The sequence below is a fragment of the Elephas maximus genome, chromosome 11 (genome assembly GCF_024166365.1).
Source record: "Elephas maximus indicus isolate mEleMax1 chromosome 11, mEleMax1 primary haplotype, whole genome shotgun sequence".
NCBI classification, from domain to species: Eukaryota; Metazoa; Chordata; class Mammalia; order Proboscidea; family Elephantidae; genus Elephas; species Elephas maximus.
The window spans coordinates 54,865,570-54,886,689 of record NC_064829.1 but is presented as its reverse complement, the minus strand read 5'-3'; the positions used below and the strand labels follow the sequence as shown (position 1 = coordinate 54,886,689).

At 40.1% G+C, this 21,120-nt stretch overlaps 1 protein-coding gene across 3 annotated transcripts in view; it reads right to left on the bottom strand.

Moving 5' to 3' along the window:
* Positions 1-20,244, bottom strand: part of ARK2N (arkadia (RNF111) N-terminal like PKA signaling regulator 2N) — a 117,085-nt gene extending 96,841 nt beyond the window's left edge. For 2 of the 3 annotated variants that reach the window (XM_049900055.1, XM_049900057.1), the window contains exon 1: positions 19,492-19,784. The gene's annotated coding sequence lies outside the window, so the exon portion shown is untranslated. Of the gene's footprint in view, positions 1-19,491; positions 19,785-20,101 lie in introns of those variants that run through there. The other variant, XM_049900056.1, reaches the window with a different exon arrangement.
* Between the last annotated feature and the right edge of the window lie 876 nt (positions 20,245-21,120).

The window sequence follows — 21,120 nt, the reverse complement described above, 5'->3', positions numbered from 1 at the left end:
TGACTATGGATTGACTGTGGTGACAACATAGATATGGGTGGATTTGCGAGAATCATGGAACAGATACTGGGGTGAGAAAGGCAGTTGTCAAGGTGTCTTAGCTCTGCCACTACCTGTGTAACCTAGGACGACTTTCTTCTTCTGTTCTTCAGTCCCTGATCTGTAAACCTAAAAAGGAGTAGGGAGTGGAAAGTGTACTCTAATGGTTGTTACCGTACACTGATATATGGCATAATATAAATGCTTTAAAAAGTCTAAAGCATCATAGGCATGAAATATATTTGTTCACAGCATACCTCTTAGACACTTCTCAATACATACCATGTAATATGTAGAAAAGAGGGGCAGTTATTTTAGCAGTATTTTGGAAGTAATCTTAAATTACTTCTAAATAACTGCAAATAACTGAAGTCTTTGGCACAAGTGGATTAGACTGTTCGATGCCTAAGGACACAAAATATCTGTTTACATATATATGAACATAACACTACTAAAATCAAGCAGTTTCAATTTCCCATTCACTTAATAGGTTTATTTAACTATTAATAATAACAGGCTGATTGCATACTTGGACTTATCACAGATAAATAAACCTATTAAACCTCATTTTTGTTTGTTGAATATAGGAACGAATCCAGGTGACTTCAGTTGTGCAGAATGACTTTTTAATCTTGTGATTATCTTGAAATGAAGAGGAAAAAGGAGAAAAGAGAATATAAAGATAAAAATTTAGCTATTAATAAATCAGCTGAACATTTAAATGCATACCACCCTAACAACTTTATAAGGTAAATATTATTACCCCATTTTATAGGTAGGTGCACTAAGATGCAAGGTGAGGCGATCTGCACAAGTTCACAGAGCTGGTAATAGAGAGTCTGGATTTTAACCAATGCCATTCCACTCCGGAATTCATACTCTTAACTACTCCCCACCCCAGAGTATATCCCACCTAATACCACATCCTATAATAATAAGTTGCTCAATAAATATATACTATTGATGGCAATAAAGTCAAGAGAAAGTGTGTTTCTGCTGTAATCCTACTCTTAATATTGTGATTTTCAATCAAAGATGCTGAAGGAACTTAATAGCTTGGAGCTGATGGGGGCCAACTCTGCCCTCATGAGAAAAAAGCCTGGCTAAAAACGAAGCCCAAAAAGAAAAACAGTGCACAGAGCCAGCATCCAAAGGCAGAACAACATAACATATGACACCAAATGAGCTCCCGGATCCAGCTGGGGCAGAGGCTGATTGCACACTTGGACTTATCGCAGTTAAATAAACCTATTAAGTCTCACTTTTATTTTCAAAAGGAGGCAAATGCACAGCAAAAAAAAGAATAACCTAGATGAAATGGACAAATTCTTAGAAGCATACAACTTATCCAAACTGACAAAAGAGGAAATAGAAAAGTCTCCACAAACCCATCACAAGTGAAGAGATCGATTCAGTGATCAAAAACTTTCTAACAACAACAACAAAAAGTCCTGGAACAAGGGCTTCACTGGGGAATCTATCAAATACTTAGAGAAGAACTGACACCTATCCTATTTAAACTCATCCAAAAAAAAAAAAAATTTTTTTTTAAATGACAGAGGGAGAAATGCTATCTAATATATTCTATGAAGCAAACATAATCCTGATACCAAAACAAGACAAAAATACCATAAGAAAAGAAAACTACAGGCCAATATTCCTTATGAATACAGATGCAAAAATCCTCAACAAAATACTAGCAAAGAGAATCCAACAGCGTATTAAGAATCATACACCATAACCGAGTGGGATTTATTCCAGGAATCTGGGGATGGTTCTTTCTTTTTTTTTCAACATTAGAAAATCAATCAATGTAATATACCACATCAATAGAACAAAGGAAAAGAACCACATGATTATCTCTATGGATGTAGAAAAAGCACATTTCATAATACCCAACACAGCTTCTTGATGAAAAACCCTCAAAAAGATTGGAATAGAAAGGAAATTCCGCAATATGACTCAGGGTATATACTAAAAGCCAACAACCAACGCTGTACTTAATGGAGAAAGATTGAGAGCTTTCCCCTTGAAATCGGGAACAAGACAAGGGTGCCCACTCTCAGCCCTTCTATTCAATATTGTATTAAGAGTCCTAGTTACATCAGTAAGAAAAAGTATCCTGTTGGGAAAAGAAGAACTAAAATTATTTTTAGTCACAGACGAAAGAAAATCCAAAAGGGTTCACAAGAAAGTTTGTGCAGCTAATAGAGGAATTTACCAAAGTTGCAGGGTACGAGGTCAACAAACAAAAATCGATTGGGTTTCTACACACCAGGAATGAAAAATTTGAAAGAGAAATAAGGGAAACAGATCCATTTACATCTAAGAGAATAAAATACCTAGGAATAAATTTAACTAGGGATATGAAGGACATATAAAGTAAATACCATAAAACACTGCTGAAAGAGATTAAAGAACACTTAAATAAATGGAAAGATGTTCCATGTTCATGGACTGGAAGACTTAATACTGTTAAGTTGTCAATGGTACCCAAAGCAATCTATAGATTCAACACAATCCTAATCAAAATTCCAAAAGCCTTCTTTACATAAGTGGGAAGACCAATTCTCAATTTTATATGGAATGGCAAGAGACCCTGAAGCTAAAGCAATGTTGAAAAAGAACAAAGCAGAAGGATTCACACTTCCTGATTTTAAAACATATTACACAGCTACAGGAATCAAAACTCCTTAGTACGGGTGTAACAATAAACACAGAGACACAACTAGGGTCATCTGATTTTTGATAACAGTGCTAAGTCCGTTTAATAGGGAAAGAAGACTCTTCAGTAAATGGTGCTGGGAAAACTGGATTTCCACATGCAGAAAAATAAAACAGGATCCACGCCTCATATCATACACAAACACAAATGGAAAATGGATTAAGGAGATAAATGTGAAAACTAAAACCATAAAATTCTTAGAAGAAAATGCAGGGCAACACTATCCTAGCTTTTAATAATGGATTATCTAATTAATATGACAACAAATGCACCAACAGCAAAAGACAAAATAAATGGGACCTCATAAAAATAAAAAAACTTTGTTCATCCAAAGAATTTACCAAAAAAGTGAAAAGACAAGTTACCGACTAGGAGACTATCTTCAGAAACCATACATCCAATAAGAATCTAATAACCAAAATATATATAAAACTTTGACAACTTAACAGAAAGACAAATAAACCCCAATCATAAAATGGGCAAAGGACTTGAATAGACATCTCACCAAAGAGGACATCTAAATGGCCACAAAACATGAAAAGGTGGTCAACATCTTTAGCCTTCAGAGAGATGAAACTACAAAAAGGTATCATTTCACTCCCACTAAGATGGTCACTATGAGTCAGAATTGACTCGACGGCACTGGGTCTGGGTAAGATGGTTAAGATTTTAAAAAAACAGAAAATAACAAATGTTGGCGAGGATGTGGGGAAATTGGAACCCTTATCCATTGCTGGTATGAACGCAAAGTGTTACTGCCATTGTGGAAAACAGTGTGACAGTCCCTAAAAAATCTAAAATTAGAACTACCATAACCAAACCAAACCCAGTGCCACTGAGTCGATTCCGACTCATACCGACCCTGTGGGACAAAGTAGAACTGCCTGATAGAGTTTCCAAGGAGCGCCTGGAGGATCTGAACTGCCGACCCTTTGGTTAGCAGCTGTAGCACTTAACCACTACGCCACCAGGGTTTCCAGAACTACCATATGACCCAGCAATTCTACTCCTAGGTTTATACCCAAAAGACTAGAAAGCAGAGACTCAACACATACTTGTATACCAAAGTTCACTGCAACAATAGCCAAAAGTTGGAAACACCCTAAACACCCATCAATGGATGAACAGATAAATAAAATGTGGAATACAATGGAATACTACTTATCCAGTAGGCAAAATGAAGTCTTGATACATGCCACAATACAGGCAGAGCTTGAAGACATGCTAAGTGAAGTAAGTCAATCACAAAAGGACAAATACTGTATGACCTCATTTATATAAAAAGACAAAAACAGGCAAATACATAGAGACCAAGGTTTCTTAGTGGTCACCAGGGGCCAGACAGAGGGGGTAACCGGGGGAGGGGTGTTATTGTTTATGGAGTACTAATTTTTGGTTTATAGCAATGGAAAAATCGCATTAAGGGTAGGTTTGTACAGCAATTAATGTAATTGCTGTTAATAAGTTGTTCACCTGTAAAAAGTTTAATTGGCAGAAGTCGTGTGACAGATTTATAACAACAACAACAAAAAGAGTAGCTGCTAAGGCTCCTTATATACAACCAAACACTTTATGAGATTTGCTTCCTTGGTTTGGAGGTTTAGGATCATGGTTTCATGAAACATCCCAGTTAACTGGCCTAATAACATGTTTACTGCTTCTATTAAAATCAAGATCTTCTCTGGTAGCCAATATATTTCTTAATCAAAAAACCAGTGCCGCAGCCAAGTTCACTGCAACACTATTTACAGTAGCAAAAAGATGGAAGCAACAAAGGTGCCCATCAACGGATGAATGGATAAATAAATTGTGGTATAGTCACACAATGGAATACTACGCATTGATAAAGAACAGTGAGGAATCTGTGAAACATTTCATAACTTGGAGGAATCTGGAAGGCATTATGCTGAGTGAAATTAGTCAGTTGCAAAAGGACAAATATCATGTAAGACCACTATTATAAGAACTCGAGAAATAGTTTAAACAGAGAAGAAAATATTGTTTGATTGTTACAGAGGGCAGGTGGAGGGAGAGAGAGAGAGAACTATCCACTAATTAGATAGTAGATAAGAACTACTTTAGGTGAAGGGAAAGACAACACACAATACAGGCGAGGTCAGCACAACTGGACTAAACCAAAAGCAAAGCAGTTTCCTGAATAAACTGAATGCTTCAAGGGCCAGCATAGCAGGAGTGGGGGTTTGGAGGCCATGGTTTCCGGGAACATCTAAATCAATTGCCATAATAAAATCTATTAAGAGAACATTCTGCATCCCACTTTGGAGGGTCGCTTCTGGGGTCTTAAACGCTAGCAAGCAGCCATCTAAGATGCATCAATTGGTCTCAACCCACCTGGATCAAAGGAGAATGAAGAACACCAAGGACACAAGGTAATTATGAGCCCAAGTGACAGAAAGGGCCACATAAATCAGAGACTACATCAGCCTGAGACCAGAAGAACTAGATGGTGCCCGGCTACAACCGATGACTGCCCTGACGGAATACGAAAGAGAACCCCTGAGGGAGCAGAACAATGGGATGCAGACCCCAAATTCTCGTAAAAAGACCAGACTTAATGGTCATGGCCCCCAGACCTTCTGTTAGCCCAGGACAGGAACCATTCCCAAATCCAACTCTTCAGACAGGGATTGGGCTGGACAATCGGACAGAAAAAGATGCTGGTGAAGAATGAGCTTCTAGGATTAAGTAGACGCTTGAGACTAGGTTGGCATCTCCTATCTGGAGGGGAGATGAGAGGGCAGAGGGGGTTAGAAGCTGGCAGAATGGACACGAAAAGATAGAGTAGAGGGAAGGAGCAGGCTGTCTCATTAGGGGGAGAGCAATTAGGAGTATATAGCAAGCTGTACATAAATTTTTGTATGAGAGGCTGACTTGATTTGTAAACTTTCACTTAAAGCACAATAAAAATTCAAAAAAAAAAAAAAAATCACTGCCAGATGATGGTTTCACAGGACATTGTAGTTAACTGTCCTAATAATGTGTTTAGTGCTTCTGTTCTACCTCCTAGTTCCTTGTGTAGTGCCTGGGGTCTTAAAAGCTTGTAAGCAGCCATCCAAAGCACAATAACTGGTCTCTATTCACCTGGAGCAACAGAGGAAGGAAAGTCAGGAATAGCAGAAAGAAATGGAATGTGTGGCTAATTGCCTCCATGAACAACTGCCTCCTTGTCATGAGACTAGAAGAACTGGATGGTGCCTGGCTACCATTACTGAACATTTTGATCAAAGAGTCCATTGAAGAATCCTGGTCAAAAGGGGGGAAATGCAGAATAGAATTTCAAATTCTTAAAGATTCCAGACTTTGAGGAAACATGGAGAATATGCAAACCCCTGAAAACTATTACCCTGAGATAATCTTTAAACCTTAAACCAAAAATATCCCCTGAAGTCTCCTTAAAACCAAACAATAGTTTAAATTAACTTGTAAAGAACATCTGCCTTGAGCATTGCACTCTTTCAAGATCTACCTACCGTATTTTTACACAAATAACACGTGTCTTCTACGTTTGCTTGCCAACTGCACCCTCTCCCTGCAAGGTATTTTTTGTATGCATGCTAAAAGTTAGCATAGCAGGCTTAGGAACATACCTCGCAGTGGGAAGGCGCTGTTGGTAAACAAATGTAGAAGGTGCACATTATCTGCATAAATTATGGTTTATGGGATCAAAACTGACAACAGCAACTCAAAAGGTTACATAGGAAACTCTGGGGGCAGTGAGTTTATTTTAATGGAAGAGGAATAATTCAGAAAAGGAGAGTGTGAATGGTCATATAGCTCAAAGGATATTATCAATGTAACTGAATTGTACATGTAGAAATTGATGAATTGGTGCATGTTCTGCTGTGTATAACTCAACAACAGCAAAAATATAGTATAAAAAACAAAAATGAAAAAAATGGCAAATTCAAATGAGGAGAGTGTGTAACAGTAATCTTCTGCATAAACATCTTCATGGGGTTCGAGTCACAGCATACACAAAACCACTTCGGTTAATGGCTCTACTTGTAGATGTCATGGATAAAGCAACAAGGCAGTGGTCTGCATTGCCCTGGGCTATGCATCTCAGCATCCAAAAACCAGTGCCTCCAACCTGCATTAGAGGGTATCACTGGTATCGCTAGCAAATTTCAGACATAGTATAAATCCTCAAACATGAATTAGCCAAGACCTCAAAGTTTTCTAAGTGTTTCAAAGAATATTCAAAAAGCAAAAGAGGCCTGATCTCTAAAATCTACATAATACTGCAAAAACTCAACTGCAAAAAGACAAATAACCCAATTAAAAAATGGGCAAAAGATATGAATAGACACTTCACTAAAGAAGACATTCAGGTAGTTAACAGATATATGAGGAAACGTTTACGATCATTAGCCATTAGAGAAATGCAGATCAAAACTACAATGAGATTTCATCTCACTCCGAGGCTGGCATTAATCCAAAAAACACAAAATAATAAATGTTGGAGAGGCTGAGGAGAGACTGGAACACTTCTACACTGCTGGTGGGAATGTCAAATGGTACAACCACTTTGGAAATCGATTTGGCGCTTCCTTAAAAAGCTAGAAATAGAACTACCATACGATCCAGCAATCCCACTCCTTGGAATATATCCTAGAGAAAAAGCAAAAGAGTTGTAGGCGATTTCATTTGAAAAATTCACCAGAAAAAAAAAAAAAAAAAGCTTCAGTCACTAATAGGGCAAAAAAAAAAAAAAACCTAAATTTTTTTATTGTATATTTGTAGGCTTTTTAGAAAGCTGCAATTTAAAAACACTATGTAGCCTACCCACAATACAAACTATATCTAAACAATTCTATTCAGGTTTTCAGAACATTTTAATTATTTTTATTAATTATTGCTCATAGCTAACCTGTAATGTATAATCCTCATGTCTAAGAAAAGAATATGTAGGTCAATGGCTAATGTATATTTAGAACACTTTCTGATTTCCAACCTGCTTCTTAGCCTAAGACTACATCATGCTACACAAGTAGCCAGCTTCCTTTAGCCAAACATGAAAGCTCAGAACATCTGATTCTTTACAAAAATTAGGTTATACACTTAAAACATGAAGTTTTAACACAGACTTCTTTAAAATAAGTTTTTCCAAATGTATTTGAAACTTAGTACTTAGAATTTGGTTTTGCCCACAAATATACAAAAACCAAACCAGTTGCCGCTGAGTTGATTCTGACTCATAGTGACCTGGTAGGACTGAGCAGAACTGGCCCACTGAGTTTCCAAGAAATGGGTGGTAGATTCGAACTGCCAACCTTTTGGTTAGCAGCCGAGCTCTTAACTACCGCAACACCAGGGCTCCACAAATATACAAGGATATAGTTTTTGTGAAAACAAGGCACATCTATATTTTACACTTAAGAAGGTAAAAAAGGCTGTTACTTGTCTAGATTTACAGTTTCTCTATATGTTTCCCTCCCCTTAGAATAAAACTTCTTTTTTAAGGGTTTTGGTATTGATTAAATCTCACTTTCAGCATCATTTTCCTTCTCTGGGCTCCAAATCCTTCAACACACCAACATCCTTTGTTACTCAAAGGGCTGCACTTGCTGTTCCCGCTGCCAGGAAAGTCTTCATGAGGCAGACTCCTTCTTATTCTTCAGGTCTCAACTCAAACTCACCTTAAAAAACCTTCCCTAAACGCCTCCTCTTACCCACACCCCATTACCACTTAAAAACCATGTCTAAAATTACCTTATTTATGCCTTTAGTTCACTGTCTGCCTCACAAGGATATAAGATACAAGAGGGCAGGGGCTTTGTTGCATTGATTACTGTATCCCCAGCATACCGCCCCCCCCAAAAAACAAACTCGTTTACCAAAAAAAAACCCAAACCCGTTTACAAAAAAAAAAAAAACCCGTTGCTGTCTAGTCGACGCAGGCTCGTAGCAACCCTAGAGGACAGAGTAGAACTGCCCCACAGAGTATCCAAGGAGCACCTGGTGGATTCGAACTGCCAAACTTTTGGTTAGCGGCCACTTAACCACTACGCCACCAGGGCTTCCCCCCAGCATACAGTAGACACTTAATATTTATTGAACATACATCTTAAATTCTGTGTTATTAAGCAAAAGACACTTAGTAAAGGCCCTGCGGATATAAAGTCCCATAACTTAGGTGTTTAAAAAGCATTTTATTAAAGTAGAATATTAAGGGCATTCTGATTTTTTAAAAAGATGACATTTTAAAAATCCTATTACTTACATTAATAATTTCTAAACCATTTAAAAATTTTAAAGACAAGCTCTTCTACAAGTGGAGAGTTACCCTTTACCTCAGCACTGACTTTATTCACAAATATACCATTAGCATCACATCAGCCCTTTGGATATGCATAACCATGAGATAAAGCTTTAGAAAGGAGTTGTACAAAACAGTCACAGGATATGCAGATAAAACGCCATATCCTTGGTCAGATCTGTGGTTCAACTACTACAAGCTGTTCCAGTGCTTAAATAGCCAATTCTAAGCCATTTCAGGAATTTACATGCTGCCGATTTGATCGTTTCTCCTAAAAACAAAATATCCATTGTTTTGATTCATTTTATATAAACCACACAACCATTACCCCTTTGGTATCTTTGTTATATTTGAAGAAAAGTGGCTAATTTTCCACACTGCACCCACTTAAAACTGTGCCTAAGGCATAACAAATGATCAATCAATAAAAGGAAAAACTATGCCATCTTTCACAACAAAAAAGAGTGCAGAGGGAGTTATGAGCAAGGGAGTTACAGTTTAAAAACCTTTGCAGTAGTCTAGTCTAAGCAAAATTTTTAACTTTTTTTTTTTAATAGGCTTAGCTTCAATATTCAACAATTGTTAGCTAGCCATACAACTTATATATTCAACCAGGTATGTTTATTACTGAACCCATGATTCAAAAATAGTGCACTACCTTAGCACCAAAAGTCAAGGCAACTGGACTGCTTCTATACTGTTGTAAAGACACTTATTTCTTATATGTATGAGACTTAAAAAAAAAAGTGAAACCACCAACAAGAATGTAGTTAACTCTAAGATAACACAAGTTTCTGCCTCCAAGACAGTTATAAAACAGATTATAACCTGCATCTACTGTTAGATCATTTTTTAAGTAGTATTGACTTCTTTAATGGTTGGAGCCAAGGTTAAAAAAAAAAAGAAAAAAGCCATGACAATCGATTTTGAGTCCTTAATATCACTCTCCCAGCTCTTTGTCAAACTTGGCTTAACTATAGAAGCTGAAATATATACATGTATATATACAAGTTAAGATGTTTTGACACTGCTTGTTTTGTTTTTTTAAATATAAACAAAAAGGAATAGTGGACAGAGAACATGCAGACTGGAGACCAAGAGACAAACTGTAACCCATGAAGATAAAACTGGAACTAGAATGAAACAGGGCTTTCAAAACAGCATTGTGTGCCTACTTCCTGCTGATTAGGGCAATTGTCACAGAAAGATTTTAAAGTTATTCTAGTGTTAGACAAGATGGCTATCTGCATGGAGTATTGTGGCAATCTAATGGTGGGGGAGAATTACTATACTAGTTATCACCCAAGAAAATTAGCACCTAAAAATTATCACCTGATTTTTCTGACTGTGGCACACAAACACACTGCTGTAAGAGGATGATTTTTAAACACACACACACACACACACACACACACACACAGAGTAATGGTCAGGAAAATTTAAGCCCATGAAATTAAAAGTTAACCTGATACATGGGGGAGGGAGGGAATAGCACATTATGAGAAAAGAAACAAGTTATCTGTGCAAATAACAGCCCCATTATACTACCATCTCCTCTGAAAACAGACGTCATATTAATTATCCTCAGATCACTCACAGTTTCTAGTCTATAATATTTAATAAATACTTGTTGAATTGATGGACTGAATCTTTTTTAAAAAATCACCAAGACCACTAGTGAAATAACTTATTCACTTAACATTACATTGACTTATACATAAGAATATATTCCATTACATGAAATTAATTACATAATTCTGATAAAAGTAACTTCCCTTTTATTTTACCTTTCCACATAAACCATGGGACAACTGCTAATAGCCTAGTAAAGCTGTTTTCTTGCATTGAGAATACCATATACAAAGTGACTGTGCATCTATGCATAAAAATGCAAAAATGAGATACTATGAAACTAATTTTCTTAAGCCGTTAACAAATTAAGGTAAAATGCAGTATCTTGCTAAAAATAAAAGCAGAGTTCCCCCCAACCAGATGTTCAGTTCTAGGAAAAGATTCTATGACTTATTCCATCACAGTGATGTTCTCAAATCTGAAAGAGGAAAATAATTAACTCTTTTCTAATTTCCACATATAAACATTGACTTAAATGACAAAAGGATTTCTTTCAATAACTTGTCAGATTTTTGGGTTAGTTTTTTCACTGAGAAGCTGCTGCGGCGTGGATAATGTGGACAGTGCAGGAACCAAAAAGGTTAGGAATGAAATGAAAACATCTACAAAAGCAGAATATGATAAGAACAGCCTTTTTTCTACAGCAATGCATCCCTTCCCTTTGCTATCTCCAAAGGATGTGGGTGTAGAGATTGTAAACAATATACATGAAAAAGACCCAACACCGGGACTGAAGAAAGGCATTCAGAGTGAGGAATCATGAGTAATTAATTAATGGCACTGGGCAAGGAACATCAACAGCTGCTAACATCACAGAGCGAGCCAGATGTTACATGCCTGCTGACGAAGTACTCGGCATCATCTGTAAAGTATTTTTGCCCCCCCACCAAAAAAAAGTGAGTATATACATTATAGAAACTGAATCCGATCAAGCCACTAAATCTAAATACCAATTAACAAGAAACCCATGGCACAGAGGAACATGTTTAAAACCACCACAGGGATGAGATCTGCAAATTCAGACTATGGGAAACCCAGGGCTTGTGACGTTGGTTCAAACCCCTGCTGAGAATTTGCATTCCTGCCCCCAGATGTACTGATTCGGTATCTATATTTTAACAAGATCCCCGGGTAATTTTTAAGTATAACTTCCTGGGAACTTGTTAGAAATGTAAATCTGAATGACTATAAAAATACATTTATGAGATAACTGGAGAAATCTGAATGCTGACAGAATATCGTACGTTATTTGGGAATCACTGCTGATTAATTGTAGTTCACTTAACATTACTACTGACTGGTATATAAAAACAGAGCCCTGGTGGCACAGTGGTTAAGAGCTACGGTGGCAAATCAAAAGGTCAGCAGTTCAAATCCACCAGCTGGTTCCTTGGAAACCCTATGGGACAGTTCTACTCTATCCTATAGGGTTGCTATGAGTCGGAATCAACTTGAAGGCAACGCATTTTTTGGTATATAAAAATATAAATCAACATGATTTCAATAGAGTAACTGTCCTTTTATTTTACCTTTCCACATAAACTGTAAGACAAAAACTGAGACACCTGCTGATAGCCTAGTAAAGCTGTTTCCTTACATACAGGGATTTACAGACATGAATTGACACAATGACATCTCAATGAGATGTACTGACATTAATTGGTTGTCTTATTCAGAATTTCTGCCTTTAATTTACAGTGTTTAAGTTTTGCTTCTATTCTCTTTCATGTCTTTATTCAATATAAAAACAAAAAACCAAACCCACTGCCCTCAAGTCAATTCTGACTCATAAAGACCCTACAGGTCAGAGCAGAACTGCCGGATAGAGTTTCCAAAGAGCGCCTGGCGGATTCAAAATGCCCACCTCTTTCTTAGCAGACGTAGCACTTTTACACCACCAGGGTTTCCTATTCAATATAAGGAAACTTATATTGCATTAATTAATGTTAATTAATGGCTGCAACCATGGGCTCAAGCAACGATTGTGAGGATGTTGCAGGACCAGGCAACGTTTCATTCTGTTATACACAGAATCACTATGAGTCAGAACAGACTTGATGGTACCTAACGATGACAACTGTTTTTCAGTGTGATAATAGTTACTGTGGTTTTTTTCTTCTTTAAGAGTGAAGTTGACTAAGAAAGTAGAGTGCTAATGGGCTGGGGTACAGAATAGGAGGGAACACTAAAATCAACGTAGCTGGGTGAATTCGGCCATAATATGCAGGGTTTGGCCTATCCTGAACCAAAATATAAATTGTAAGCCTGCAACCACGGGAAGAGAGCAGCTTTGCCTGCTTGCCAGCCAACCTTTTCTCCACTGATATAAGCTCTATAAATAGGCCAAGAGTGATAATGGCTGCCCAACTCACTTCATATTGCAGATACTACCTACCACTGCTGGTATGTACCTACCCCAGCACTAGAGCTGTGAATAAACTATCATCGAACAGGAAGCCAAGGAAGCTACCAAATGCAAAAAATGCACTGTGGCTAAAGGAAGATCCTCTAAGGTACCGAGGAACCATCACTTTAAATCAAGAATAATTTAAAACACAGGTTCTAGATTTCCTGCAAGATTTCTGCTCTGTCCATTTTCCACCTCCTGCAGAAGACAGCTGACGTAAAGATGGGTCGCCACATGCTGGGACCTGAGGTCCCCAAGATACATATTGCCAAAAATCTATCCATTGTACTCTCAGGCTCACAGCAAATTGTTTAGTGAACTGCAGCTGAGGAAAAAAAAAAAAAGGAAACCCTTGATGATAAAATGTTGATTTAAGAACTAGGCTTCTATGCTAGGTTAAGACTAAGGCAGACAGGATACTCCTTAAAATCTTAACCACATGAGGTTTTTGTTCTTTAATACAGAAAGGAAAATAGCCCTGTTTTCCTAGCATTTTCATCCACACCCAACTTCCCTATCCCCAACAATACCTTTCTCTAATTATTAGGCACCTAACAAAATCCTGATTCTGGACATCCTAAAAGTCATTTCCTTTAAACCAAACAAATCAGTATGAAATAACTTCTACTGGTCCCTTTGGTCAGTATCTTGTTTCTCTAATATTAACCATGCTAATGAAAACTTAATTTCAAGACTCCCTAAGCACAACCTAAGTTTATAAACATTCTTAATGATGACTGCAATAAGTAAGCTCTAACAGAATTAATTTTGTTCTGTGAAATCAAAACTAATTTACTAATCTATGGACTTAAATTCCAGGCAGAGGAAAAAAGTATTTTGCAAATGACTGGCAGTATAAAAAAGGGCACTCCAGTCTCCAATCACTTTCTTTTAAGCTTAGAGACCCATTTAAGAAAAACGCTATTTTCCAATACCTTACTTAAAATGATTTTATAAAGGAAAAGACTAGTTCCATACCATGGTTGTTTTGCTATGCAGTACTTTTTTCCCCCATAGCCAACTTTCTTTTCTCCACATTTTAAAACAGGAAGGAAACTTAGACATCATCTAGTTCACCAGACTGGACTCCTCTTTTATTTTTACCCAGCCCCATCTGGCACATAAGTGGTCACTAATAAATGGGTTTTCAATTTAATGAAATATAAATACCTCTCAACATACACACACACACAAAGTAACGTCTGCTGATAGATTTCCACTTTTGATTAATCTTCACTTAATGAAAAAATACTCATCCAGGTAGGCTTTAAAACAAAGCCAAGTTAATAACTTGGATTTACATCATCTACCTATTGTTCTACCCTGTTCTATAGGGTCGCTAGGAGTCGGACTCGACTCGACGGCAACCGGTTTTTTCTTTTGGGGGGTTCACCTATTGATTATTATTGATTATTGATTAAGTGACAGAGTCTGAGGAAAGAGCAATGAGGCTCCTTATACTGAATAAAGACACAAAGAGAACAGAAGAAAAACTTAAACACTGTAAATTAAAGGCAGAAATTCTGAATAAGACAACCAATCAAATCTGAGTCACAGTGGCTATTTTAAAGTATTTTTAAGTCACATTTACTGCTATTATCAGCTGCTACTAATACTTTGATACATAAACACACACACACACACCCATTGCTGTTGCCATTAAGCTGATTCCAACTCATAGTGACCCTATATGACAGAGTAGAGCTGCCCCACAGGGTTTCCAAGGAGTGGCTGGTAGATTCGAACTACCACCCTTTGGCTTAGCAGCCAAGCTCTTAACCACCGTACCACCAGGACTACATATACACACACACACACACACACAGAGTCATGCGTCACTTAACGTCCAGGATATGGTCTGTGAAATGGGATGTTATGCAGACATGCCTAAATCACGAGCAATAGTAACATTTTCGAAAGAAAATTAAACAGAGATAATGCTACAACACTCAAGAGACACACAGTACAGGAGATTGGAAGCTGCTGCCTATGAGTCGAAGTATACATTGTCATACGGTAAATTTTTTATTTGTAAACACAGAAAGTTTACATTAAAATAACTACAGAAAGTACAGTACATACATAAGCCAGTAACACGGGCCTTTATTATGACTATCAAGACATATGTTATAGGTTATATGTGTACTGTACCATTACACGCCCGGCAGCGCAATCACTTTGTATACAAGAGACACGAGATACATGTGTTGCGTGTGTGAAGATGTTGCATTTGCTACGTTACATCAGCTATGGTCCATTCTCCCATGGGGATTTCTGCACTATATTACAACTTTTTCTTTTTTATTACAACCTTATGGGATCAAGGACGCATATGAAGTCGGACATTGCAGAAATGGACATTATGCAGCGCATGACAGTATACCTACACACACAAATACACCATACACACATATGTACATGTGAACAAATCTGTCTTGGAAGAAGTATAGCCAGAATGCTCATTAGAGGCATGGATGCTGAGACTACACCTCATACACTTTGGATATGTTATCAGGCAGAATCAGTCTCTAGAGAAGGACATCACCCTTGGTAAAGTAGAGGGTCAGCAAAAAAGAGGAAGAACCTCAATGAGATGAACTGACACAGTGGCTCCAACAACAGGCCCAAGCATAACGATTGTGAGGATGGTGCAGGACCGGGCAGTGCTTCGTTCTATTGCCCATAGGGTCGCTATGAGTTTAAACCAACTCGACGCACTTAACAACAACTATATGTATATGTATACACACACAGAGACATGCATACAGTTCTGTATTGTTTTTACCAGTTGGTGTTAAATCGATCCGATCCACGGCACCCTATGTGTGTCAGAGTACAACTGTGTTCCACAGGGTTTTCAAAGGCTGATTTTTCAGAAGTAGATTGCCAGGCCTTCCTTATATACAACACATTTCTTCTTCTAGCTGTTCAGACGTACAGAAGAGAATAAAAACAAGCAAGATGCTCTTTAGTTTTACCTCATTCCTGCCTTTTACCACATGGCCTCATGAATTGAGGGTGAAAACTGACTAAAGGACCAATTCCACTGCTGCTGAGATAAGCTTCCCACACAGAAGTAGAAAACACTGTTGATTTCCCTTAAATTCAATCACAAGAGTTCTGAAAGACTAGGAAAGTAGGTACAACAGAAGTCCTTTTAAAAGGACTTATAAAAATTTGGTGACAGTAGGCAAATTTAAATTTAAGACTGGAGTTTGACAACTAAAGAAAAAAACTATCAAATTATTTTAGTCTGATACTATAAAGAATCAAGCCCATAAACAAGAAAATCTAAATACATAAGAACTAAAAAAATTTCTACTCATTCAACTTAAGGAGAAATGAAGAAAAATCCTCAAAAAGGAATGACTATCTCACCCTCCATAATCCATATGAGTTTTTTCCCCTAAAAGAAGAAAATTCATAATTCATTATAATTTAAGTTACCTTCACAATCTGGCCCTACCTCCATCTACCCTACTCATCCCTCCAGACACTGAAAACTCTGGCCACGCTTAACCAATCCCCAGCACTGATACTCATGACTTTGCTCAAGCTGTTCCCTACCCTGGAGTGTTCACCTGGAAATCTATCTCAAACCTCAGGTTTAAATACATAATTTCTTGAGCACCAGGATCTTGTCTGTCTTATTCACCACTATAGCTCTAGCAACTAAAATGCTACTGACTGGTACACAGTAGCAATCAATAAAGCTGTGCTGTGAGAAGGAAGCGTTCGACCCAAATATCTTGTCAGTGTTTCCTCAATGGCTCTTCACTGCTTCTATACTCTCACAGCTTTCTACAGTCATTACACGTCTGTTTCATTTTGCCTATGTTACTACGGCTACCTGAGAAACTTTATTTGGCCCCAAATTGTTTCCAAAAAAACCAGAAAATACCGAAATCAGTGTAGTTCAAAATAGAACATGTTAAGTTCAAAATAGAACATGTTAAGAATACAGCCTTTATCCTCTTTTACGGGTTTTCCCAAGTGTTGTCAATTCAGCAGACATTGATGAATGTCTTCATTTCCCTAGTTACTACATGCAGGAAAATGAAAAGGTCTAAGATGATTTACCAAAATTACAATGTAGCATTTGCATCTGGAGTATACACCAGTTCCAAACTTCAAAAAGAAGTCCAAAAAAAACCTTTCATTGCGCATGTATCTCAGACTTAGTTAAGTCTATTCGTGCAAATATCAGAACAAAATCATGAGGTTGGGATCTCAGCAAAAGTAACAACCCCTTGAATAATTAAAACAGAAGTTACTTGTCAGGTAGTAAGGAGATGTAAGGCACCAATGTCACTATAAAATATTAAAAATAAGAAATCTTTGAAGGACATACTAGTTATGCACCAGTTAACATCCAGTTCTAATAAAACTGCATTAAGTTAGAACCTAGAGCTGAACTTATATTTAATACACAGGTCTTGGATTAATCATAGAGACTGTGTAAAACAGAGTAAACGACAATTATGCTTACATAAACGCGTGTAAAAGTAACATGAAGTAAATCAATGAGTTATATAACAACGACATTGTGACCATAATAGGAAGCTAACAAGGGGATAAAGTCTCCAGCTCCAAAATCCAGTGCACCCCATTTTCCACAAAAAAGTGTCAGAAAAAAATTTTTTCCATTAAGAAACCTGATTCAGTTGGCCCTTTAAATATAATTACGTTCAAGTTTCTGACTGGTCTTTTAAGAAACCACACTTTCATATTATATGCACCTATTTTGAAGTTTCCAGTTATAGTATGTTCCAGCTATAGTATAGTATAGTATAGTGGTACAGAGGAGCCTGATTTAGAAATGTCTAAAAAATATTTCATTTCTGATCTGATGGAACCATATACAATTTCAGTAAGATTCTTTTAGTCACATACAGGTCACATGACAGTCAATTCCAACTCAATTTCCTGAATGCAAATTTAATCCATAATTTTATATTTACTGAGCACCTGTGTGCACAAAGCACTCAACAAGGCATGGTAAGGGGCATATTAATTGGCTAAAATACTACACTCTGCACTAAAAAAAAAGGCTAAAGTTGTGACTCTCAGGCCATCAGGTAGTGACTCCCAATTGCAGGGCTTTAAAAATGCTTGTTAAACCAAAAGGCAACGCTCTGATTACCGGAGGAATCCAGACTGCCAGAATCAGCAGAACTACATTAGAAAGTTAATAGCCTCCATCCTTAAAATATCCCAGGAGAAGAAAGGGAGTGATTCAAACTGTTAGCATGTGCCCAACCACACTACACAATAATAGCCTAAGCGAAACTGCCAGATGTATTTGTAATTAAGAGGTCCAACCTCGACAAAGCATCATCAGTGGGATTTTCCTCCTACTGGGTGGAAGGATTCAGGAAGGAAAAGCTCAGGGAATAAGTAATAAGCACATCCAAGCATAAACTGCTCAAGCGGCGAATGAGCTGGGTGAACAAGAACAGACGTTCATTCCTTCAACTTGTGGGCATCTATTTTATGGCCGGAAGAGGACGATGCAAAAGAGAGAATGAATGAGATGCCGGTCCGATGGGGGCAGCTGCATAAACAGCACAAGAACACTGCGGTAGGTGCTATAAGAAATAAAGTATGAAGTGTTACTGGGGGAAAAAAAGCGAGCTCTCCCTGGGAAGCTCAGGGAAGGCGATGATCTTAACTTGGGGCTCGCCCGTTTACAACCTTGCGGGTTTTTTAATAAAGTTGACAGACTCGCCAAAAGAGGTCAATTTTGAAGACCGACACAACCCTCCTTTTAACCAGAGGCGTCTGCAGACCGAAGGCAGTGGAAGCGCCGAGAAGCAGGCGGCGCCAAGTCGGAGGAGAAGCCTCTTCTCCCTCCCCCAAGGCCACAGCAGCCGCGGCGCTGGGGCAGCCGCCTGGGCTCTCGCGGTAGGGGCAGGTGTCGGCGCCAGACACGGTAGCTAAATTGGCAGAGCTGCGGCCACCGCGGAAAGTTGCGCAAAGAGAACTCGAGGCCACGAAGCCGCTCCCCCACGCGGCCCCAGGGCTGCGACACCTCCAACCTCCCTGTATCCCCCGCCGAAAGGGACCCGACTCGACTCGCCTAGCCCGGGCCCCGGCGGGCGGGCGGCCGGGGAGAAGGACGGCGCTCCGCCCGCCACCTCGGCCGGCCCGGGAGGACGCGAGGGTCAACAGCCGGCAGGCGAGCAAGGGGTCGTGGCTGCTCGGCCCCACCTCGTCGGCCCCGCCCGGACCGCGCTCCTGCCAAGTCCACTCGCGAACACCCCACAGCCGCCAACCTGGCCAGTCACGACCCGGGCGCCCAGACGCCGCCGAGCACTCGCGCGCGGCCCGCGCCGCCCGGACTCGTCCCGACCCCTCCCCAGGACGCAGCCCGGGTCAAGGCTCCATCCCGCGCCCATCCCACCTCACCTGCGCTCCGCTGCGGCTCCGCACCTCCTCGCCCGCTCTGCGCGCCCCGTCGGGGCACGCACCGACCCCCGGTCGGGACTCCCCCGGCCGCAGTGACCTGGGACGCGGCGGCCACTGCCGCCCTCTTCCCTCTGCAGAAGCCCCGGCGGCAAGCGGAGGGACGGGGTCGGAGCCCTGCCGGGGCTAAAGCGAACCTCGCCGCCTCCGCAGCCTCCACCACCACCAAGTCCCTTGACTCGTCCGCGCCGCCCGGAGAAAATGTCACCAGAGGCCGTTCCGCTCGGCTCCTAACTTCCGCCCGGAACCACTGAGCCCGCAACGGCCGGCTAGAGCGGCCACTGCGGCGGAGGCCCCTGGGGATCGGCGCGGGAGGCCCGGGGAAAGCCAGACAGCGCCATCTGGCGGGACGGAGCGGCGCTCCTCCCGATGCGGAGAGCCGGGAGCACGGCGTGGGCATGCAGGCTTCTTCCCCTGCTCCTTCCTCCTATTCCTAGGCAGCTCCTTTACAGAGGCTTCTTTCTCGGGAATCAGAAAGCCAGTCAATGCATACCAGGACAATATTCTAAGAAAAGGATGGAGCTCCCATTACCATGCGCTGCTTAGTACTCACCCACTCCCTGAAGTCTTCCCGGATAAGCTCGTGGTGTCTGAATCCTTGAGTCACCAGAAGGGAAACCCGCTCCCTTCTCTCCTCACTTTTTTGAAGATGCCAACAGAGCTGCTCCAGGCAACTGCGACGTGTTCTCTTACGGAAGCATCAACATCCCGTTCAAGTTTCTGGACGGGAACCTTCCAGGCCTTGCAAATAGACCGCCACCTGCTGGTGAGACCGGTTCCGCAAGGGACACCCCGCTCCGCCCCCCACGCGCGTTTCAGACGCCCCAAATTCCACCTCTGCAGAGTCACTCTTGTGATTTGCAATTCACCCGGGGAAGGATGACGCACCGGCACACTGTGAGTTTTGAGGCCCTTCTTTGAGGGCTAGGACTGGGAAAACCGTGCTAGACGCGTGGCCCAGAAGAAAGGTGAGGTGGGCGCAGGGCACCTGGCTGGTCTTATGAAAGAGAAAGAGAAGGTGCTGAAGATCTGACCGAGGGCCCGCCCTTCCTAAAAGCAGTACAAGGTATTTGAGGAAAATGCAAAAGGCCTTTACCTTTTAAGGAGCTGTGCTGGGACCCGGAGTGAAACTCCCCAGGAGGAGATTCTAAAACTCCTTTAGCATTGGGTTCACACTCCCCCCCCCCACCTTAAATCAGTCTCCCCTTTAGACTAGTCCTTTCAATTCCCTCAGTTCTCATTTATGCTAACTGCCTACAGGCACGGAAGTTTTCCATCCTTGGCTAAATGAATAAATTGAGAAAATAGTAATAACAACCATGGTAACTTTTATTGACTGTAGCAGCCACTCGGGGCTGGCTTAAGGCATATGAGGGCTCTAAACACTGATAATCTGCACTGCCCTCTCCTCTGCTTACTCACGAAATCCAGCAGGATATATACATTAGGTATATACATCTGTGTTTATGTGTCTTAGCTGTCCATCATTTAACTTCTTGTTAAATGCGACCATGATATTAACAATTGAATGCAAAAGTGGTATAAGCCATTTTAGTGGAATTAGATGAACTG